The 25,253-nt window shown below is 36.2% G+C and overlaps 1 protein-coding gene and 1 long non-coding RNA gene across 6 annotated transcripts in view; one reads left to right on the top strand and one right to left on the bottom strand.

The window, feature by feature from the left end:
• The window catches only part of PIK3C2G (phosphatidylinositol-4-phosphate 3-kinase catalytic subunit type 2 gamma), a 364,684-nt gene extending 345,735 nt beyond the window's left edge, over nt 1–18,949 (bottom strand). For 3 of the 4 annotated variants that reach the window (XM_072765941.1, XM_072765940.1, XM_072765937.1), the window contains exon 1: nt 17,471–17,600. The gene's annotated coding sequence lies outside the window, so the exon portion shown is untranslated. Of the gene's footprint in view, nt 1–17,470; nt 17,601–18,641 lie in introns of those variants that run through there. The other variant, XM_072765938.1, reaches the window with a different exon arrangement.
• The window catches only part of LOC140599904 (uncharacterized), an 83,694-nt gene continuing 74,169 nt past the window's right edge, over nt 15,729–25,253 (top strand). Inside the window, exons 1-3 of one of the 2 annotated variants that reach the window (XR_012002947.1) lie at nt 15,729–15,947; nt 17,697–17,850; nt 19,735–19,790. This is a non-coding gene — a long non-coding RNA (uncharacterized lncRNA). Of the gene's footprint in view, nt 15,948–17,696; nt 17,851–19,734; nt 19,791–25,253 lie in introns of those variants that run through there. The other variant, XR_012002946.1, reaches the window with a different exon arrangement.

Here is a 25,253-nt window from a genome sequence, read left to right on the forward strand (position 1 = left end):
AGGAAGTGAAGGAGGGCTAAGGAATTTAACAACACGTCTTGCATAGATTAAATCCCATCTGGAAGAAAGTGCTTCTCCCTATATTTTGCGATTTGAAATTTCTGTCACTCTTCTTACATTGAGAGGGCTTGGAATACAAAACACTAGTTAATTATGATCTAGTTCTGTAGATTAGCTGTTTAATTTAAATATGTAGAAATTGTTAAACAATATATTCGTATGTTTATTGTAATCAATTTCAGGCATATTAAAGTTATATTTTTAGAATATGAAATTATTCTTTAAAAGGATTTATATTTATGAAACATTTTACATTTTCATTATAAAGTACTAGCAATAGATTGTTCTCTGTCATTTCAAACTGCCTAGAATTAGAGTAAAACCACAAATAGTTATATGGCTAGGCTAAATGTTATAGTATCCTGGTCCAAAAGTATTTGGACTACTTTGTTTTATCTGACCCAGGAACTTAACTCTTAAATATTTTCTTGGGAAACAATAATAATTGGAACAATCCCAAGGGGTAAATATAATTCTATGAAACTAAAGCAAATTGCTTTTCTACCATATTCTCCAATATATAAATTTTTATCTGTTTTGCCTTTATAAAACATGAATCTAGGCATTTTTATTTTTATTTATTTATTTTAAGATTTTATTTATTTGAGAGAGTGAGAGAGAGAGACATCATGAGCAGGGGGGAAAGGTAGAGAAACAGACTCCCTCCCGAGCAGGGAACCCAATATGGGACTCTATCCCAGGACCCTGAAATCATGACTTGAACTGAAGGCAGACACTTAACCAACTGAAGCATCCAGGTGCCCTGGGCATTTTTCAATAAATATAAAAATATTGATTGATTGTCATATTAATTTCCATATAGTGTAAGCTTCCTTGCTAAATACTAAAATATTTTAGCAAAAATTTTCCACACATGCAAAAGGTCATCCTTTCTGTAAATATTTGAAATAGAAGGCAGAAGCAAGTCAATAACAATTTTTTCTTTGGGGGAGCTGTAATATGGATCTGAAACTAAAGCACTAAATAGCTTTATCTCACAACTGAAATCTCATTACATGGTAGTAGCTTTTCAGGACACAGTTTGAGAAGAATTGTGTGGCTACGCAAAGCTCAGGGAGTGATTATGCCCCATTACCACCATCTGCCTGGATGCAGAAGAGGGAGCGGAAGCATGCATGCCACATGGTATCCATTAATGTTCTAGTAATTAGAAACATGTCCATGTTTTTCACCAAATACATTCAGACTTATAGGTGAATTAAATGTTCAAAATATTACAGGTATGTAGAGATACCTACTTAATGATATTTCGTTTTAATGTAATCTTTAGCATGATATGAATTCTCAAGAAATCTAGATTTCAACTGAATCTTTGAAAGAGTTATTGCTATAATAAATTTGATTTGAATATCATTTAGAGAGATATCCTGGAAAGTTTTAAAAAGCCAAGTATAGGAGGGACGCTTGGGTGACTCAGTCAGTTAAGTGTCCATCTAGATTTCAGTTTAGGTAATGATCTCAGGATCCTGAAGTCGAGCCCCATGTGGGCATGGAGTCTGCTTAAGATCTTAAGCTTCTCTCTCTCTCTCTCTCTCTTTGTCTCCCCCCCCCGCCCCTTCACCACTACCTCCCTCATGCACCCATGCTTTCTCTCTCTCTCTCTTTAAAAAAAAAAAAATCCCGAGTATAGGAAAAGCCATAATAATATAAGTACAGTGGTAATTTTAATGCTTCTATAGACATGGTTGTTTTACCAACTCATACAACACAAGGCGTTCCTTTAAAATATGTGTGTTCCATTTAAAACATACAACTGAAAAGCATACATGATATTATTCCCTGCCTAGGAGCTGCAACAATAAGAATGCATTTAAAAATCAACATAGCATAAGAGTTGAGTTAAATAATATTGTTAAAAAAGAAGACCAGAGACCCCAAATGATGTCACTTAGATCTAGTTTCCGAACCCGGGCTTAATACCTAATATATTTGCAGTTTTGGTCTCCTTCAGAAATGCAGTCTTAACTGGTCAGTCAGGATTTTTTTCCAGCAGCACCAATGAGTCTGCTTAGAGCCCTCTCCATTCCCCCTCAACCCTAATAGGAAGATTAGGTAATCTGCATAAGACCCCTAGCCTTTCCCCCAAGGGAAACAGCCTTGCTTGAAACAATCGTTTTCCTTTGCTAATAACTCTCTTGCCCCATCCTCCTTTTATAAAAACCTTCCATTGTGAACTACTCCTTAGAGTACCCTTCTGTTTGCTAGATGGGATACTGACTGATTTATGAATTGTTTAATAAAGCCAATTAGATCTTTAAAATTTACTTGGTTGAATTTTTGTTATTTAACAGTAGGTAAAGGTTAAATGAAACAGTAAGGAAGAATCAGAAAAATTTTAAAACACCCTAGAAAGCTTATAAATTACAAAAACAGAAGTTGGTTGACAGACTATGGGTTTAGTGAATTCAGTTCCCTGATCTTAGAATAATGATAATGATAAAATAAATTGCGGTTTTCAATAGAAGTTCGGTTATTATCTTTAGAATGGCATCTGGCTGGTAGTATGTTATTTAAAAAAATAATCCTATATTTAATAAAACGTTTAAAACCAAACTATCTATTCATAGTATGACTATGACATTGCCAGCAACAAAGACTGACAACCATTCATTTGATCACCCCAATTTTCACCATATATGAGTCAAAGTAGATAAAACTGAAATAGAAAGGAAAAAATGGCAGATACTTGCTTTGTTATCTGAGGGAGAATAACTCTGCCAACCTGAAAAATGGTAAGGAGATGACTTATTTCCCTGCTACTGCCTGACTTGGATCTAGGGTCTGATCAGTTCCCTCAAAATCCAAAACAGGATAGTGGTAGCTGGGGCTGCTTTACCAACATCCTTTTTACATGTTTTCTAAGATTAAATTTTGCATTAATGCAAATATCTGGAGTCTACAGTGGCTAAGCATTTGGTTTACCACATCTGGGAATGAGAGACGAGAAAGTGCCATGAGAAAGTGCAAAAGTAGACTATTTTTGGCAAAAGGGCTATATATTGATTAGAATTACCTAGAAATAATATTTGTCTTCTCAGAGTGGTCAACTAAACAACAAAAGCAAGACAGATGAAGTTTAGAATTTAGCTAAATTGACTGTTAGTGACCAGTAATTAGGCTAAGTCTGTTTGCATTTACTGTTCCTCTAACTGAAAACCTAAGAAACATGTTCTAGCAGCAACCAGGTAAAAAAATGAGAGGAACCAAGGAGAAGCTAATGAGTCATCAGTGGAGAAAATCTTCATTCCTAAAGGATGAGTAATTGAGTAAAAATCAACACAGGAAATATGGAAATATTTCCATATTTTGCAAGAAACAAAATGTTTAACAATAAAGACATGAAAGGAAGAAAAATTACTTTTGAAAAATATGTGCTATAGTATACTAAGTAAATTGTATAAAAACTTAAGCTATATGTTTTTGTTTTTGTTTTTAGAATTTATTTATTTATATGAGAGACAGAGAGCACAAGCAGGGGGAGGAGCAGAAGAGGATGGAGAGGGAGAAGCAGAATCCCCAATGAGTAGGGGCCAGATGTGGGGCTCATCCCAGGACCCCGAGATCATGACCTGAGCCAAAGTCAGATGCTTAACCAACTGAACACTCAGGTGCCCCAAGTCATATTTTTTTTTTATAAAATTAAGGAGTCATGTGTTTGATTACATATGATGTAAAAATAAAATAGAAAATAATATAGCAATAAAATGCAGAATAAAAATATAGAAGAAATTGGATGAAAGGGAGATATTAATAAAAACAGAGCTTAATGACCTGTTGAAATGTAAAGAAATTAAAAATTTTGTCACATGTTTAAAATATTCATTAAAGGCAGAATTGGCACAGCAGAAAATGAAATTTTGAGATAAATGCTGAGAAACACTATGAATACAGAGGAAAAGGAGTTAGTGATAGAAATGAATGGGAGGTTCTATTGCAATTGTAACAGAGGAAGCACATCTAATATCATATTGAGATTCTAAAAATAAAATGAAACAAATAGAAATATAACACTGAAGAGTGTAAAAGTAAATCAAACTGGGCTGAGTAAGCTCTGAATATGCATATCAAACCTGCATACATATATGATACATTCACACAAATAGGAAAATTAAGAAAAATACATAAACTTCTTAAATTTCAAAAATATTTACCCTTTGAAAAGAAGGAGGAGGAGGATAGGAGGTGGGGAAAGGGAGGAAAAAGTAAAAAACGTTACTTGTACATAGACAAGCTTGTACATAGACTTTCAAGACAAGGGAACAATAGATACATAGTACATTTTGAGTGTTCAGTTTTCCATTTTGTGAGACCAGCTAAAACATATTTGGGTGTAAGTATATGCTCCAAAATTTTTGTACTCTTCTAATGGAAAAGGTGTATCAGTTAATAAAAGTTTAATTAAAATAATTCAAGAATAGGGAACTAAGAGTTTTAAGAATTGGTTAACGCTGCTTTGTCTTACATAATTTTAAATATAATTTCAAGAATGATTTGGTATTAATAAGCTAGATGAAAAACCATAGACTTTCAACTAAAACTGAAAGGCATGCTAAATTTTCTGTTTTACTAGAGGAAAGGGGATTAAATTCTGCTATTTTTTTTCATTGATGATTAAGAAAAAATAAGTTCAGGGGCACTGGGGTGGCTCAGTTCAACAACCAATTCTTGGTTTTGGCTAAGATCATGATCTCAGAGTCATGAGATCAAGTGCCACATTGGGTTCTGTGTTCAGTGTGCAGTCTCACACTCTAAATAAATAAAATAACAAAATATTTAAAAGAAGAAAAATAAGTTCATATATATTTTTTAGTATATGTAATTGTTATGTATCAGAGAGTCTTATTAGTTGAAGACAAATGGCGTGTATAGGTTCCGGAACATTGTAAGAACCAAAATTTGATGACATGTATATTGTAATCATCAAGGAAATTGGAACTTAAAAATATATATTAAGAACAGAAAACAGGAGGAGGGGCAAGATGGCGGAAGAGCAGGGTCCCCAAATCACCTGTCCCCAACAAATTACCTAGATAAACTTCGAATCATCCTGAAAACCTACGAATTCGGCCTGAGCTTTAAAGAGAGAATAGCTGGAATGCTACAGTGAGAAGAGTTCACGCTTCTATCAAGGTAGGAAGACGGGGAAAAAGAAATAAACAAAAGGCCTCCAAGGGGGAGGGGCCCCGCGAGGAGCCGGGCTGAGGCTGGGGCAAGTGTCCCCAGGGCAGGAGAGCCCCGTCCCGGAGGAGCAGGAGCTGCACCAACCTTCCCGGGCGGAAAGGGGCCCGCAGGGAGTTAGAGCAGGACCCAGGAGGGCAGGGATTCCCTCGGGCTCCCTGGGACAGTAACAGGCACCTGTGCCCCGGGAGAGTGCGCCGAGCTCCCTAAGGGCTGCAGCGCTCGGCGGGACCCGGAGCAGCTCGGAGGGGCTCGGGCGGCGGCTCCGCGGAGGGGGCTGCGGGGCGGGAGCGCGAATCCAACAGCGCAGGCTCCGGAGCACAGGGCGCCGGGACACAGCCCAGGATCCGGCCTCCCCCGGGACAGGCAGAGGCCGGGAGGGCCCAGGACAGCGAGGACGCTCCTGCCCGGAGCTGAGCAGATCAGCGGCCACGCCCCGGAGCCCCCAGGCCCTGCAGACGGAGAGCCCCTGAGTTACTGCGGGGGCTGACTCCAGGGCTGCAGAGCTGCCGCCGCCACTGTGGCTGTTCCTCCTGGGGCCTCACGGGGTAAACAACCCCCACTGAGCCCTGCACCAGGCAGGGGGCAGAGCAACTCCCCCAAGTGCTAACACCTGAGAATCAGCACAGCAGGCCCCTCCCCCAGAAGACCAGCGAGACGGACCAGTTCCAGGGGAAGTCAAGGGACGTAAAGTATACAGAATCAGAAGATACTCCCCTGTGGGTTTTTTTTTGTTTTGTTTTGTTGTGTTTTTGTTTTTGCTTTTGTTTCTTTCTTTTTGATTTCTGATTGCTTCCCCCACCCCCTTTTTTTTTCACCTTTCTTTCTTTTTCTTTCTCTTTTTCCTCTCTTTTTCCTTTTTTTCTTTCTCTTTTTTCTTTTTCTCTTTTCTTTCCTTCTCTCCCTTTTTCTCCTTGTTCCCAATACAACTTGTTTTTGGCCACTCTGCGCTGAGCAAAATGACTAGAAGGAAAACCTCACCTCAAAGAAAAGAATCAGAAACAGTCCTTTTTCTCACACAGTTACAAAATCTGGATTACAATTCAATGTCAGAAAGCCAATTCAGAAGCACTGTTATACAGCTACTGGTGGCTCTAGAAAAAACCATAAAGGACTCAAGAGATTTCATGACTGCAGAATTTAGATCCAATCAGGCAGAAATTAAAAATCAATTAAATGAGATGCAATCCAAGCTAGAAGTCCTAACGACGAGGCTTAACGAGGTGGAAGAACGAGTGAGTGACATAGAAGACAAGTTGATGGCAAAGAGGGAAACTGAGGAAAAAAGAGACAGACAATTAAAAGACCATGAGGATAGATTAAGGGAAATAAATGACAGCCTGAGGAAGAAAAACCTATGTCTAATTGGGGTTCCCGAGGGCGCCGAAAGGGACAGAGGGCCAGAATATGTATTTGACCAAATCCTAGCTGAAAACTTTCCGAATCTGGGAAGGGAAACAGGCATTCAGATCCAGGAAATAGAGAGATCTGCCCCCGCTAAAATCAATAAAAACCGTTCAACACCTCGACATTTAATAGTGAAGCTTGCAAATTCCAAAGATAAGGAGAAGATCCTTAAAGCAGCAAGAGAAAAAGAGTCCCTGATTTTTATGGGGAGGAATATTAGGGTAACAGCAGACCTCTCCACAGAGACCTGGCAGGCCAGAAAGGGCTGGCAGGATATAGTCAGGGTCCTAAATGAGAAGAACATGGAACCAAGAATACTTTATCCAGCAAGGCTCTCATTCAAAATGGAAGGAGAGATAAAGAGTTTCCAAGACAGGCAGGAACTGAAAGAATATATAACCTCCAAACCAGCTCTGCAAGACATTTTAAGGGGGACTCTTAAAATTCCCCTTTAAGAAGAAGTTCAGTGGAACAATCCACAAAAACAAGGACTGAATAGATATCATGATGACACTAAACTCATATCTGTCAATAGTAACTCTGAACGAGAATGGGCTTAATGACCCCATCAAAAGGCGCAGGGTTTCAGACTGGATAAAAAAGCAGGACCCATCTATTTGCTGTCTACAAGAGACTCATTTTAGACAGAAGGACACCTAGAACCTGAAAATAAAAGGTTGGAGAACCATTTACCATTCAAATGGTCCTCAAAAGAAAGCAGGGGTAGCCATTCTCATATCAGATAAATTAAAATTTACCCCGAAGACTATAGAGAGAGATGAAGAGGGACACTATCTCATACTCAAAGGATCTATCCAACAAGAGGACTTAACAATCCTCAATATATATGCCCCGAATGTGGGAGCTGCCAAATATTTAAACCAATTAATAACCAAACTGAAGAAATACTTTGATAATAATACACTTATACTTGGTGACTTCAATCTAGCTCTCTCTATACTAGATAGGTCTTCTAAGCACAACATCTCCAAAGAAACGAGAGCTTTAAATGATACACTGGACCAGATGGATTTCACATATATCTACAGAACTTTACATCCAAACTCCACTGAATACACATTCTTCTCAAGTGCACATGGAACTTTCTCCAGAATAGACCACATACTGGGTCACAAATCGGGTCTGAACCGATACCAAAAGATCAGGATAGTCCCCTGTATATTCTCAGACCATAATGCCTTGAAATTAGAACTTAATCACAACAAGAAGTTTGGAAGGACCACAAACACGTGGAGGTTAAGGACCTTCCTGCTAAAAGATGAAAAGGTCAACCAGGAAATTAAGGAAGAATTAAAAAGATTCGTGGAAACTAATGAGAATAAAGATACAACCTTTCAAAATCTTTGGGATGCAGCAAAAGCAGTCCTGAGGGGGAAATACATCGCAATACAAGCATCCATTCAAAAACTGGAAAGAACTCAAATACAAAAGCTCACCTTATACGTAAAGGAACTAGAGAAAAAGCAGCAAATGGACCCCACCCCCAGCAGAAGAAGATAGTTAATTAAAATTCGAGCAGAACTAAATGAAATCGAGACCAAAAGAACTGTGGAACAGATCAACAGAACCAGGAGTTGGTTCTTTGAAAGAATTAATAAGATAGATAAACCATTAGCCAGCCTTATTAAAAAGAAGAGAGAGAAGACTCAAATTAATAAAATCATGAATGAGAAAGGAGAGATCACTACCAACACCAAGGAAATACAAACGATTTTAAAAACATATTATGAACAGCTATACGCCAATAAATTAGGCAATCTAGAAGAAATGGACGCATTCCTGGAAAGCCAGAAACTACCAAAACTGGAGCAGGAAGAAATAGAAAACCTGAACAGGCCAATAACCAGAGAGGAAATTGAAGCAGTCATCAAAAACCTCCCAAGACACAAGAGTCCAGGGGCAGATGGCTTCCCAGGGGAATTCTATCAAACGTTTAAAGAAGAAATCATACCTATTCTACTAAAGCTGTTTGGAAAGATAGAAAGAGATGGAGTACTTCCAAATTCATTCTATGAGGCCAGCATCACCTTAATTCCGAAACCAGACAAAGACCGCACCAAAAAGGAGAATTACAGACCAATGTCCCTGATGAACATGGATGCAAATTCTCAACAAGATACTAGCCAATGGGATCCAACAACACCTTAAGAAAATTATTCACCATGACCAAGTAGGATTTATCCCCGGGACACAAGGCTGGTTCAACACTCGTAAAACAATCAATGTGATTCATCATACCAGCAAGAGAAAAACCAAGAACCATATGATACTCTCATTAGATGCAGAGAAAGCATTTGACAAAATACAGCATCCATTCCTGATCAAAACACTTCAGAGTGTTGGGATAGAGGGAACTTTCCTCGACATCTTAAAAGTCATCTACAAAAAGCCCACAGCAAATATCATTCTCAATGGGGAAGCACTGGGAGCCTTTCCCCTAAGATCAGGAACAAGACAGGGATGTCCACTCTCACCACTGCTATTCAACATAGTACTGGAAGTCCTCGCCTCAGCAATCAGACAACAAAAAGACATTAAAGGCATTCAAATTGGCAAAGAAGAAGTCAAACTCTCCCTCTTCGCCGATGACATGATACTCTACATAGAAAACCCAAAAGCCTCCACCCCAAGATTGCTAGAACTCATACAGCAATTTGGTAGCATGGCAGGATACAAAATCAATGCCCAGAAATCAATGGCATTTCTATACACTAACAATGAGACCGAAAAAAGAGAAATTAAGGAGTCAATCCCATTTACCTTTGCACCCAAAAGCATAAGATACCTAGGAATAGACCTAACCAAAGAGGCAAAGGATCTATACCCTAAAAACTATAGAACACTTCTGAAAGAAATTGAGGAAGACACAAAGAGATGGAAAAATATTCCATGCTCATGGATTGGCAGAATTAATATTGTAAAAATGTCAATGTTACCCAGGGCAATTTACACATTTAATGCAATCCCTATCAAAATACCATGGACTTTCTTCAGAGAGTTAGAACAAATTATTTTAAGATTTGTGCGGAATCAGAAAAGACCCCGAATAGCTAGGGGAATTTTAAAAAAGAAAACCGTAGCTGGGGCATCACAATGCCAGATTTCAGGTTGTACTACAAAGCTGTGGTCATCAAGACAGTGTGGTACTGGCACAAAAACAGACACATAGATCAATGGAACAGAATAGAGAACCTAGAAGTGGACCCTGAACTGTATGGTCAACTAATATTCGATAAAGGAGGAAAGACTATCCATTGGAAGAAAAACAGTCTCTTCAATAAATGGTGTTGGGAAAATTGGACATCCACATGCAGAAGAATGAAACTGGACCACTCTCTTTCACCATACACAAAGATAAACTCAAAATGGATGAGAGATAAATGTGAGACAAGATTCCATCAAAATCATAGAGAAGAACACAGGCAACACCCTTTTTGAACTTGGCCACAGTAACTTCTTGCAAGATACATCCACAAAGGCAAAAGAAACAAAAGCAAAATTGAACTATTGGGACTTCATCAAGATAAGAAGCTTTTGGACAGCAAACGATACAGTAAACAAAACTAAAAGACAACCTACAGAATGGGAGAAGATATTTGCAAATGACGTATCAGATAAAGGGCTAGTTTCCAAAATCTATAAAGAACTTATTAAACTCAACACCAAAGAAACAAACAATCCAATCATGAAATGGGCAAAAGACATGAAGAAAAATCTCACAGAGGAAGACGTGGACATGGCCAACATGCACATGAGAAAATGCTCTGCATCACTTGCCATCAGGGAAATACAAATCAAAACCACAATGAGATACCACCTCACACCAGTGAGAATGGGGAAAATTAACAAGGCAGGAAACAACAAATGTTGGTGAGGATGCGGAGAAAAGGGAACCCTCTTACACTGTTGGTGGGACAGTGAACTGGTGCAGCCACTCTGGAAAACTGTGTGGAGGTTCCTCAAAGAGTTAAAAATAGACCTGCCCTACGACCCAGCAATTGCACCGTTGGGGATTTACCCAAAAGATTCAGATGCAATGAAATGCCGGGACACCTGCACCCCGATGTTTCTAGCAGCAATGTCCACAATAGCCAAACTGTGGAAGGAGCCTCGGTGTCCATCGAAAGATGAATGGATAAAGAAGATGTGGTCTATGTATACAATGGAATATTACTTAGCCATTAGAAACGACAAATACCCACCATTTGCTTCAACGTGGATGGAACTGGAGGGTGTTATGCTGAGTGAAGTAAGTCAATCGGAGAAGGACAAATAGTGTATGTTCTCATTCATTTGGGGAATATAAATAATAGTGAAAGGGAATATAAAGGAAGGGAAAAGTAATGTGTGGGAAATATCAGGAAGGGAGACAGACCATAAAGACTCCTAACTCTGGGAAACGAACTAGGGGTGGTGGAAGGGGAGGAGGGTGGGGGGTCGGGGGAATGGGTGATGCGCACTAAGGGGGACACTTGACGGGATGAGCACTGGGTGTTTTTCTGTATGTTGGTAAATTGAACACCAATAAAAATTAATTTAAAAAAAAAAACAGAAAACAAAATGACTCAGGTAGGATCAATTGCATCTCTAATGACAGTAAATACAAGCAGCTAATTGGATTAAAAGTCATTATTCAAAAATATATTCTCAATTGTGTAGTTTTTGCAACAGAAACATAAAAAGTATCAAAGCAAAGTTACAAGTTTTGTCAAGTATGTTAACTCAAATATACACACATCATGTCACATACAGAAGCACACCAAATTAAACAAGATAGTAAACAGTGGTGATAAGTATCAGAAAACAATAGAGGACAAAAAGCATCAAGAACATTTTAGTGCAATTTCTCAAGAAGTTATAACAGGTATGGGCATTTGTATCAAATAAGAGTGTGTGTGTTTATGTGTATGTGTATGTGTATGTGTATGTGTGTGTGTGTACTTTAAAAACGTGAATTAATGGTCACTTCTGGGATTTCTTAATAACTCAATTTATTGTAAAATTTTATATTTTATAATTTTTCTTTTTTAATCTGCACAAGATGGTATCCTTTAATAAATACTTCATTAATAAATTATAGCAGAAAAATAATTATTGGATTTGATATTTTCATCTATTTGTGATTATTTTTAAATGGTGAACCACAAATGAAAAAAAAACATAATTAAACAGATTAAAAATAACTTGCACACACTAATAACCAAATTTTATGTAATGGAGAAACACTATGAAATTTCTCCTTCAAATTAAGTATAAGAAAATTATTTCTTCTGTCAAGTTATTTTAGAAGTATAGCCAATGCAACAAAATAAATGAAGATATAACCATTAGAAAGGAGGATATTATTATTATTTGTAATGATATGATTATGTAAGAAGAATGTGTTAAATCCTTAAAAATGTGGAGACACAAGGTTTACGGATGAGAACATGTAAAATTAAAAAATATAAATGAACTTAGAGGAAGAATTTATACACTTAATTCAATACTGTTATTTGGGAAATGGTTGAGCTTATTCTAACGTACTTTTGGTAAGGAAAAGGATGGAAAAATATTAATAGGGACTTGCATATGAAAAATAATACACATTTTAGAGTCACATAAATAAAACAATGTACTAAGAAAATAGTTACAGACATATGCATCAAAGAAACTAAAAAGAAAATGCATGAATCAACCCTAGCACATATCAATTTTGAAGTTAGACATGAAAGACATATTGAGTTGCTTAATAGATGGAACAGGGCAGACATACTTAATCACCTGGATAAAAAAACTTAACACCATTAAATATAGATTACAATCGTAAAGTAAGTTCTATAAAGATCTAAAATGTGGAATCATGAGAATTCTGTATCAGTGGTTCTCAAACCACTGTGAAACATCAGGTTGTGCTGTGAAAACAAGTTTGTCATTTGTTATGAGAAATTGTCAGGAAAAATGCCAATATGTTTGAGGAATTCTGACTTACACTAAGGTAAGCATGTTTTTGTTAGTTAGTTTGTTTGTTTTAATGTGAAAGTATAGAGATTTTACTGTGCTTTTGTTAAATGTCCAGAAAGGTTTTGCAGTATTTTAAAACTGGTTTACTCAGGATACTTTTTTTTTTTCAAGATTTATTTATTTATTTATTTATTTATTTATTTATTTATTTATTTATTTGATAGCAAGAGAGCATAAGCAGGGGGAGTGGCAAAGGGAGAAGTAGACACCCCACTGAGCAGAGAGCCAAATTTCAGGACTCCACTTGGGGCTCAATCCCAGGACCCTGGGATCATGACCTGAGCTGAAAGCAGATGCTTAACCAACTGAGCCAGCCAGGTAGCCCACAGGATACTTTTTTGAGAGCACTTTTGTTTTGGTCAGGACTCTTGGTCACAAGTGGCAGAAAATCCAAAAGAATATAATGTGAACTAGGAACATGAACACTGCCACAACTAAGCCTCTCTTTCTCTTTCTTGAAGTTCTTTCTCTAATTCACTAGCTTCTGTATTTTCCACAGCGAAATGGACTTTTTTTCAGGAAGGGAAATATGGGTAGAGACTTTTGGGAAACATGTTTTTCCTGCATAGTATATGACATCAGTTTGAAAACTTAGAGCAGGAATACGATTGACCTGGCTTCGCTCATATGCACATCTTTGGATAAATCACTGGGGTCAGTGGTAGGCAGAGAGTGAAGTACTAGGATTAGTTCAGACTGGACCATGAACCTAACTCTATGTTCTGGTAACAGGATAATGAAAACCTATACATGGCCATACCCCTTCTAACCATGCTCATTAATATTTTTTGGAAGATTGTCAGAATATATTCTGGAAAATGCCGCTTAAAAATATAATTTAGTAATTACAATCATTGCAAACATTTATTGAGTGCTAATTTAGAATATGTAAAGCAGTATTCTAAATGCATTCTGTTTTTAACTTATTTAATACTAATACAAAATTTAAGCCTCATGAAGGTCCATCGAATAGACATCATCAATTTCTTCATTTTAAAGGAAATTAAGGCCCAAAGCATGTAAGCATCTTTAGAGCTCATATAGCTAGGAAATGGAAGAGTTGGAATCAACTCTTACAATTAAAAAAAAGATTACTATATTTTAAGAGGTCAACTGAATAACCCACTATTGATGCTAGTGATTTTGATATCATCTTTCAGAAAATTAGTATTATAAGAAATTATTGATTGGTAGTAAAATAAACTATAAGTGTGAGGTTAAAAAATAATTATATAGTATTGTATAAAGATTAGAAAGCCAAGTACTATAACTTATTTTATTTTTTTTCAAGTACTATAATTTTAAAATACGTATCAGAAAGGTTTTTAGTCTTCTTTTTTTATTTTGGACTCAACTTATGATTTTATGATTTTAAGGACTAGTATATGTATTCTTCATTTGTTATATTTAGCAATAGAAAACTATTTGGTAACTGTCAAATAAAAGTTTATTTTTTTTTTCAAGTAAAAGTTTAAAACGATTTGAAATAGCAAAAAAATATGGTTAGCAAAGTAATTGGAAATTGACATAAATTCATGAAAATTAGTACAAATAATAAAATGGCAATTTACTAAAGTGAATAACTTTACCACCAAAAAGGCCAGTAGTAAAACGAAAATTAAGATAAGTTGTTTGAAAGACATAGGGAAGGCCTCTATCCTGTACTGTCTTTAAGATCAGAAAAAAAATTATGCCTGTGCTGTTTGAATTCTGCTCTTTGAGGCAATCAGTGTTTATGTCTTCTATTCACAAAATGAAAGTATATTGAACACCTATTCTATGCCAGTCACTGTGATAGTCACTGGAGATAAGGCCTGGAATAGAGATAAAACCATGGTCTTTATTTTATGGTGCTGAAATTCTTGAGAATGAACTAAGAAAGTAATTTGCAATGTTATATGCATGTCACAAAAAGAGAGTTCTTTTCCCTTCTTCAATTTTCAAACTCCAACCAAGTGAAAATAATGAGCTACAAAGTAATAGTAGTAGGGGGTGGCTAATACTGAGGAATTACATCAAAGAGCATACAGTGTTCTTGTATAAAATCACTGTAAGTTTGAAAAAAAGATTAAAAACATCCTGACAGCAGTTTTTTTTTCTCAGGATGTACGTGTTCAAGAGTGTGTGTGGGGATGCCTGCGTGGCTCAGCAGTTGGGCGCCTGCCTTCGGCCCAGGGCATGATCCTGGAGTCCCAGGATCGAGTCCTGCATCGGGCTCCCTGCATTGCCCTGCTCCTCTCTCTGCGTATGTCTCTGCGTCTCTCCCTCTGTCTCTCCTGAATAAATAAATTAAATCTTAAAAAAAAGAGAGTGTGTGTGTATGCATGTGTGCATGCATGTGTGTGTGTATAATAATGTGTTCAGATAATCTAAAACTAGGTATGGGTGTGTGTAGTTATCTTTAGTTCCTTAGCGTTTGAATAAATTGAAAGCTCATTAGGAACTAGAAAATAGGGCACATCTAAAGGGATTCAGTTAAAGCCTAATTGATCAGAGTACAGATGAAAAGAAAATACACATATCACTAATTTCTCTGGATAAACATTTCCTTCTTAAAGGCTGAATACATAGCCATGCATGTGTATAAGCAAACATATGGACATGCACACATGCAGACAAACACGCAATGAATAAATAACCAATCTGCTGCTTATAGAATGACTTCAATACTGTGGGAGAAGAACATCATCATGAAGACTCTAAGGAAGAGAATTCTTCAAAGAATTGAAGAAAAACGTTGCTGAGTAAGCAAGTGTGCAGACATCCCATGTATGCTTTTAGAGAACAGGCTATTAGTCTCAAAAGGTAGAGGAGAATAAAAGTGTGACATTGGTTTCAATTAGCTGAAAACAAATACCTTGTCTTGGCCCATCTGACAATGCATTCTGGCCTTCCCTGTGAGGTAGGTAGATGTCTTTCTGTCTCGGAGAATATTTACTCAAAAGGTAGAGTGTAGATGAGAAAATGTCTGGAAAAACAGATCTGAATCCAGGCTGTATGTTCATATAGATAATTTTCCTGGTTTCCTTCCTATACAGTCTTTCAAAAAGGAGCTGTCTTAGAATCACCCCTATTCAAAGATGCACAGTTATAAGAAGGTAATCAGAATAAGACCTAAGCAAAAATATCATAACAAAAGAGGGAGCAAACAATGATTGTGAAAAAAAGTCAATTGAGGAACATAAGACAATCAATATTCAGCAAAACTGTCTTTCAAGAAGTAGAACAAGATGAAAACATGTTCTACTAAAGAAATGGTGAGTAAAATTATAGTAAATATGTAGATAATTCTAAACTAGCATTGGCTGTATAAACAATAATAATTGCTAATTTGGAGATCAAAATAAATTAGATGTAATTAAATATTAGACCACAAGACTATGTAAATTGGGGTTGGGTGATCCAAATTTTAAAAGTTATTTGTGTTGTTCAGGAAGAAGTACAGATATAAGATAACTTTAGACATTTCAGGAATGCATGTTAAATTTTTAGATGTAACCACTAAGATAACGGAAAATGTATCTTTCTACAGCAGGAAGAAGGAAGTGAAAGCAGTAACAACAACAACCCTTGATCAATTTGGAAGAAGGTCCAATGGTGTCAGGAAAATACCAAAAGTTGTAAAAATATAAGCATTCTCTGAAATGGTAGAAATGAAAAAGTTTATCAGAAGCACATAAACTTAAATGGTCTGAGTATATTACGTAAAATCTCTAGATTGGGATGTTGTGTTGAAAAGAAAAAAAGCCCATCAGGTGTGCTTGAGACGTACTAGATATGCAAGGATGAAGATTGCTTAAAATGAAAAGGACAGGAAAAGATATCCCAGGCAAACAGTAATAACAACCAGAAAACTGGTGTCATTATGTTAAAAACAAACCAAACAAGCTACCTGCAAAAAACACGTCTGGAGAAAAAAAGGAGCACTTTATAGATCTAAAAGATTCAATTCACCTTGTAGGTATCTGAGATATGTATGTACTGAAAGTGATTCCTTCAGAATTCATTCCGTTACACATTATAGTGCTACAAGAGAAACTGAAAAAATGCACCTTCATAATGAAAGGATTGCATAGAAATCTCACATGATTTATAGATCAATTAGATAAAATATCATTAGACATATAGAAGATTTGAAAAAATAAAAAGCTTGATGTAATGGACATATGTAGAATATTGCATTTAATTAATGGAATTATACATTCTTTTCAAGGACAAGCATTGCTTATGGAAATTGATCATATATTCTGTGACTTTTAACATAATTCAAAGTCAGTATTTCACAGACTCTTCTTTCTGACCCCAGTATTTAGTTAAATATCAATAAAAAGAAGATAATTTACAAAATAACTCAATTTTCAACTTCAAAGCATTTCTAAGTGGAAAATATTTAGAAATACAAAATAAAGTCAAGAAAAGAAATGTATGTATACGTCAGAAGTTCAAGGATACACATCACCCTTATTCTTGTAGAGGAAATAATTTTTGAAAATATTCCATCCAACAGAGAAATAACTAATAATTTTAAAATGGAGCACTTGTATCATTAAAAGACTATTGCTAAGAGCTAATAACAATTAAAATGGATTTACGCTTAAATAATTATAAAGATTCATTTTTTGCAATGATTATCTGTATTATTTTATCAGATCATAAATTTGGAAAAGAAAGTAATAATTTAGTTAGACATCCAATGCAATTTATTTCTAGATAGGAAATGACTATTATATCAACTTTTCTGTCTAAGCTCCAAGAGAATTATAGTCTGCTGTTTGCTTACTTGAAGAGGGCTTCCTCGCGGCGAAAATGATCCCAGCTCAGAGAGGGAAAAAAAAAAAAAAAAGTGAAATCATGGCCTGGAGGCTGACACTGGCAACATATGAGCTTGTTCATTCAATGAATCAGTTAACTCATCTGCTTAATGTGATTCTTTTACACAGAAGCTGATGCAGCCAACTTGTTCGCCAGCTCAGTCCCGGTACTATTTCCTTATGCTCAATTCACAGGCTTCCTTTCTGTGTGGCCCAGATAGCAAGTAGACATATATGGAATACAAGTAGCATGTCATGGAAAGAGCCCTGAAGTTGGAATAAGAAAACCTGGATTCAAATCTCAACTCTTCATGACATTACTAATGACCCAGGTGACGTTATTCATAACGTAAGTGACTTGAGTTCTTTAATCTCTCTGCTGTTACCTGATACACAGTAGGACATTAGATAATGTATTTTAAAAGTTTGACACTAGACACAAGTTATGTACCATAACTACCTTTTTAAAGTAGGGCATATCATTTCTATCTTTAATCCTAAATACCAGAAACCTATTTGTTTGCCAGGTAAGAAAGTAAGGGGGTGATTAGGACACACATTGGTTCCCATTAGCCTGCAGTGAGCTGCCAGTACAGAGGCAGCCAGACAAGACAGGGCAGGAGCCCAGCATGAGGTGATAGAACAGAAAGAAAACAGCTGCTTTTCTCCAGCAGGGACTCTGGTCAGTTTGAAGCCCATGTGTTAAGAGTATCCACCCTTTCTTTAATAAGAATTTCCTTTTGGAGTCATCACCAGCACGCAGTCTATAGACTACTGGCACTATCTTCAAGATACCGAACGAAATGCGCACAAAGAAAAAAAATCAACCAGCAGGCATGAATGAAATTGGCTCAAGACTCTGTCAGACATAAAAGTGAGCAGTTAGGAAATGCCATAAAGGATATGCTATCTATGAGGTCTGATGAAGAGAGGGTGGGAAAGAGGGAGAGAGGAGATAATCAAGGCATCATCAGTTCTTCTGGAGAATATTTACAGACTTACTCAGGTTTTAAACTCTTCTGCCATTTAAGTTTTATAATATAATTAAGAAGCTACTTTGCCTCAACAATACTTTTGAATTCAGATACTCTTCAATGTATTTGGTTAAGCCCAGGAAGTTTACTTGTTTCAATGTCTTACCTGAAGCATACATCTTCCTGAAATGAAACATCTCATTGCTTTTTAAGAGTGAAGTATGTTCGTACAAGCTAAAACACTTCTATTTCAAGGGAACATTATGCTTGCACGGAAAGCTTTTATTCCTGTTTGGCAGGTTTGACTTGTTTAGGAATCTATTTTTCATCAAACCCTGGAGGGCTATATGGAAAAAGGAGTTTACATAATGAATACAGGATTTAAGTAGAAAATTTAGCAATGAATTAGCTTCTCTGTGCTAAACAGAATTTTTGCCAAATGATACTGAACAGCAATATGCAAACAAAATATATTTTTGGAAAAATTGGGTAAGGTGAGCTATTTCTCTTCCCTGTTTTTGCTCATATTATTCTGCATTTGAACGAGGGAGTGGATGGGGATGGGGAACAAGTGGTTTCGATTTGCAGAAGCAGAAGTGAATCCTTGAACATGCTCCTCTAGCCATTCTGTGAATTTGACTATCAAGTTATTTTCTTTATTTAATTAGGATTTAATATGTTCTTTTTTTTCAAGGTTAGGAAAATGTCAATTTTGTTTTCTCAACCTCAGGACCATAGTAAATTTCAATTTTTAAAATATTTATTATCTAATCATATTTCAAAGAAAAAAAAATAAAATGAATATTTAGAAGGCTAATAAGAAAATGGATGTGAGTAGTTTGTTGTTCTCATTTTGGTATACTACTGTTGAAAATAAGCAATGAGTGGAAATTTTGCGGCAGCCCATAAAATTATCTAATTGGATCCAGGAACTAGGTTCAGCCAGAAGCATGCTTGCTTTATTAGAGAAAGTTTTAGCAACCAAAAATATGTTGGGTCACTTTTTTGTTACCAAAATATATCATAGGATCCGCACGTCTTTTTTTTCCTTTCTTTTAATTATATATATATATACACAATATTATATATGATATATAGTATATCATATATATATATATTTAAGACTAGATTTCTTGGATGGGAGAATGGAGAGCAGAAAATTGAGAATTTAATTTACTTTCAATGCTGCTTATGGAAAGATATTTATATCATGAAAAGTTCAAAATGTATCTCCTTTCTTCATACTCCTTGCCTTACAGAGCAACACAGGTGTGAGAGATTAAGACAAAGTGGAAGCTTCGCTTGGAAATGGAAGGTGAAAATGGTTTACCTTTATATTTTAATCATAACCTAGGTTGCAATTCTTAACTTTAAGACTCTGGAGAAGGAGAGGGGTTTAAAAACAGCTTTACATGTAATGATCTTATCTTAAAACATTATACTACTTTACATTAATTCCTAGAATGAGCCACTCATTTAAAAAAAAATACTCCCTTGAAAAATTGGGCATTTTTGCACCTACAAATCTCTTAACCTATGTATGGTAGACTCATGTACATTTGGGGAGAAGCTGAGAGAGCTGAACTATTTCGAAAAGTAACAATCTAATCTTGGTGGAACTGAAAGAATAAGGTTAGTGTGGTTTGATAGTCATTATTTGTTAACAAGAATAGGTACCGAACTGTACCTTGTACTTTGTTTTCTTTGAACACCCTTCAATACAACCATCTATTTCCTTACTTAACATGTATGCATACTGATTTCAGTAGAACTTTTAATTAAAAATAAAATCAAATGGACAATTGTGCTATTTCTGTAATTCACTTTTTCATGGTTTTGTTCTGTGCCTACTACTTAAACAGGTTAAACTATGTTTCTTACTGAGTAGTATACTCATTTTTCAGGCAAAGCATTTAAGACAAAATGATCAACCTTCATTGCTGAAATTTTTCCCTTTTGGGAAAAAGGCAATCTTTACAGTATCAGTTTCTTCCATTTCCTGTGTGTTTGTTAATATTACTTGAGGTTATCTTGTCTGTGCTTTTTATTATAAAATGCAAAGTTAAAAAGTGTTGGAAACAAGAGTTTTAAGTGTCTTGGTGGATAGACTCCTAAAACTTTCCTGCTCAAGGCATTAAGAAATTGATGTCCAAGTACATATAAAATTTTTTCACATATATTTATTTCCCCCACTTTAAAATAAATTTATTTATTCAAATGCCTTCATTTTAATTTTTTAATGTTTTAAATGCCTTCATTTTTAGAAAACACATTTCCAAATGTGTTAGATAGGTTCCTTGCTAGTCAACCTGTAGTCTTGCCTCAAACCTGGCAAAGATTCTTCAACCCTAATTTTAACAATAAGAGAGTTTAACAGTAGTCTTGAAATTTTAATACAGAGCATTATAGTTCACAACCTTGAGACTGACAACGTGCATGTTTCACATATGCTTAGCAATTTTCCTCTTCCTCGTTCCTCCTAATATTATTTGCATAACTCCTTTTGAAAATAGGACCTCACTTATTAAGTCAAGAATTCTGATAGAGTATCTCCTGGGTGCCTAGCACCTGCTTAGTTCCGGGTATAGTCTGATAAATAAGACTGACAAAGATCCCTGCTATCTTGGAGCTTACATTTCCTCCCCCCAGTTCTGTTGCCTACTATGGTGATTTGAACTCAGTTAGTACCTCACTGAAAAACAAATGAACTGGGTGAAGGGCACTGAGGAGGGCACTTGATGGATAAGCACTGGGTGTTATACTTTATGTTGGCAAATTGAACTTCAATAAAAACAAATGAAAAAGAAAAAGAAAAAAAACAAATGAAGGCAGTTGCAGATGTGATAAAATTACTTATATATTCCTACTTCAAATATTAGGAAACTGACAAAGAAAGGCTATGTCTTGATCAAGTCATTTTGAAATGAAGTGCTAGTTGCATTGCTGCTATATGAAAAGTAAAGTGTTTGTTCTTTCATTCACTGTAGTCTGGGGGCAAGGAAAAAGTGTATCAATAGAGTATGAAGTCTCTGTAAAGATAAAACTTTCAGACCTTCAGAAATAGTATTTGTTTAAAGTCTAGTATAAAGGAGCAAGAAATTGATATTGACATTTCCAAACCTCATTCAAACTATGTTTTTTTTACCTTCTTTTTGAAATTAATCCAATAATTTTATTCTAAAGGATTATTCAACTACTAAAGAATAAACACAAATGAAAGGTTCATTAGAGAGTATTCAGTTGAAATAAAACAGTATTTTAATAATACTTGCTCTGCTGGGGTGCCCATTGTTCATTAGTAGCATTAGCGAATGCTGTGGATTGGTTCATTAAACACCATTCCAACCTTTTCCCTTCTGTATATGTCTGACTGCAGATTCTGAAAAACTTAAAGTGACACTTCCCATGTACCCTGCAGCCAGGAGTCAGGATGAGAAATAGGTTCTACCAATAAAATGTATTCAAACACATTTTAAAAGGTGAAAGCAAAGAATATTCGTGTACCTTTGAATTTTCCTTTCTGCTGCCAAGCAAAATCATGGTTTCTAAAGCAATACTCCACAGTCCATTCCTCACTTCCCTGGGTGTTTGGAGGCAGCGGTGGCAAAAGTATTGGTGACAGCTAATTCCTGGCTTTCTGTTTATGGGATTGCTTTTAAAGTGGAATGTTTGTACTCAGCAGTTCCAGTGGTGGCCTCAATTTCTGGATATGTCTGTTCTGGAGTCTTCTTTTTCCAGTTTAGAGCCCACAACATTGGTTCTTCCTCTCACCATTTTTGAAAGCATTGTATTCTCTGAATTATGTTTTTCTTTCCTGCTTTAAATATCTATATTTGTTCCTGAATAACATAGTAGCATGTCAGACTATGAGATGTTGCCCCATATCTGTCCTTACTCTCTTTCCATAATATAGTTTTGACTGGTCACATATCTATTCAATTAAAAACTGCCTTTCTCAGCCTCCCTTACCGAAAGGTATGACCATGTATCTACGTTCTAGAAAGTGGAATTTCAACAGACGCTATATTTGATATTTCTGGTTCTTACCCTTCAAAGGATACAGCATGCAATATTATGACACCTTTCCCATTTACTGAAGACTGTGTAAAAGCAAAGGTTGAACAACTCCCCTGAAGACACAAAAGTCCAGGGCCAGAAGGCTTCCCAGGGGAATTCTCTCAAACGTTTAAAGAAGAAACAATACCTATTCTACTAAAGCTGTTACAAAAGATAGAAAGGGATGGAGTACTTCCAAACTCGTTCTATGAGGAGAGATAGAAGTTACATGTCGAGAATGGTAGTTTGCTCTGAATTATTTTACGATATGTACATCTATCTTATTTAAAATTCTGGATTTTAGTCTCTTTTTAATGGCATCTTAATCTTAAATAAAATATAACTTGGTTACTATCCGTGAAGCTCTACCACACAAAAAATAATGAGGCTTTGCTCTAACAGTGAGAAGCAAGAGCACAGATGTTGCAGGCTGGAAAACAAGTGATCTCAATGACACCATGATACAACATTTGGTAAAACTGTCACTTGTCATCCTTAAAAGAGGTAGACTACTTGCTGAAAGGAAAATGTAACTTGTGAACTGTTTGGAAGAACTCAGACCACTGGAAAAAAAAAACACAGAATGTTTAGATATGTTGGCTGCTTCTTGTTGTGCAAAGTTTGTGACAAGATGTACTTGGGCTGGTTATAAGAAGTGATTTTTAAAGAAGCTGCTTTAACAGTAAATAGGCCTCTGGTGTCCTCAAATACCCACATTAAAATTCTTGGTTAATTGAGTCCTTCTAGTTTCAAAGGTTGGATTAAGGGTGATGCTTTCCAACCTAAACTAATATTTTCAGATAGTTTCAAAGTAGACACCGTTAAATTGAAGGAAAGCAGAAATGTGCTGAGCAAAGAAACCAGTAAATATAAGAAGGTAGCCTGCAAGCATAGAAACCTTGTCTAGATTAGATCCTTGGTTGTGGTTATTTGCCTGTGGATCTGACGGTCAGTCACTAGACCAAAAGCATACTAAATTTTTGGGGAACTGTATTGATTTGTAAAAGCCAGTGTGTGTTTGACCTTTAAAGCAACTCCAGAAGCCTCCCAAAGTGGCTTTGCAAAAATAGCCCACAAAATGTATGCAGTCTCCGATGGAATAGCATCCAGTTCTCTTGTAAAGAGATAATTATAGGGTACTCAAAGACTTTTGAGAATGAAAGGGACACATTTAGAATAAAGAATTCATTCAATATTACACCAGGATAATCCATATAAATCAGGATGGTTACAAGAACACCAGTCCCTATGACAATAGAAAATAATGGACAAATAACCTTTAGTAAAATAACAGGAATGATATAAATGACAAGGGGTGAAAGAATTTCTCCCAGATAATATAATCAGGATTTATTCTAATCAGTTTACTGCCAGACAAGGGATTGTTTGAAATTCTTATCCAATAGGATTTGATTATTGCTTTGAAAAGCGATGGTTATGCTTTTCCTAACCTTCATTGTTTTAGAAGGCAGCTGTACCTCTAACATTGTACTCTTCTGTTTTTTTTAATGAGACTTTATAATATTGGGTATACATGTACATGTGTGTAGAGGGAACAGATATGTGAAATGACGTGTAGACCTGGAAATTTGGTGGCAGGCTGAAAGTTGTATCCTTTTCCCTCCTTATAGTATTGGCCACCCACTGAAAGGCCACATTTTCCAGCCCCCCTTTCAATGAGATGTGGGCAAGTTACTAGTTCTCCTCAGTGAAATGTGAAAAGAAGTGATGTGTGATTCTTCCAGTTGTGCCCTTCCTTTTTTTTTTTTTTTTTTTTTTTAGGATTCAATTTATTTATTCATGAGATACACAGAGAGGCAGAGACATAGACAGAGGGAGAAGCAAGCTTCCTGCAGCTTCCGAGGACCCCAGGATCACAACCTGAGCCAAAGGCAGATGCTCAACGGCTGAGCCAGGCACCCCTCAGTTGTGCCCTTCAGAAAAGGATTGTATATGCATTCTCCTTTCTGCAATCCCTCACCCTGCCTCTCTCTTTCTCCTCTCTCTCTCTCTCTCTCTCTCTCCCACCCCCCTTTCTCTCTCTCTCTCCCACCCCCCCCCCTCTCTCACACACACACACACACATATGCACATACATACCTGTACCACTGGGAGATGGTGATGAGTACAGTAGCCACATTGTTCTGAGAATGGTAAAGCTGAATTGCTGGTTGTGCGTGTGTGTGTGTGTGTGTATGTGCTTAAGATTTTATTTGTTTAGAGAGAGAAAGTGGGGGAATGGCAGAGGAAGAGGGAGAGAGAAAGAGAATCTCAAACAGATGCCATGCTGAGCAAGGAGCCCAACTGTGGGCTCTGTCAAACAACCCTGAGATCATGACATGAGCCAAAACCAAGAGTCAAATGTTTAACTGATTGAGCCAGCCAGAACCCCCTGAATTGCTGGTTCTTATTCTTACCTTAGTTATAAAGAAGAGAGAGAAAGCATGAAAGAGAAAATTCTATCCTGCCAAACACTGCTATATTTTGGATATCTTTGCTGCAGAGTTTAAATTAAAACTACATTAACTACATTAATTCAAATGATATTTTTCTTAAAATTTTGCTGGCATTACTCACAAAAATTAAATCAAATATTAAAACAGACTATTCCAGGCTGGGTGCTTGTTTCAAATAAGAATAGTGCAAAATATTGATATTCCACAAATTTAGAATAAAAATGTAATTGTTCTCAAATAATTATTTTCTATAAAAATTAATTCAT

Source organism: Vulpes vulpes, chromosome 8, assembly GCF_048418805.1.
Source record: "Vulpes vulpes isolate BD-2025 chromosome 8, VulVul3, whole genome shotgun sequence".
Taxonomy (NCBI): Eukaryota; Metazoa; Chordata; class Mammalia; order Carnivora; family Canidae; genus Vulpes; species Vulpes vulpes.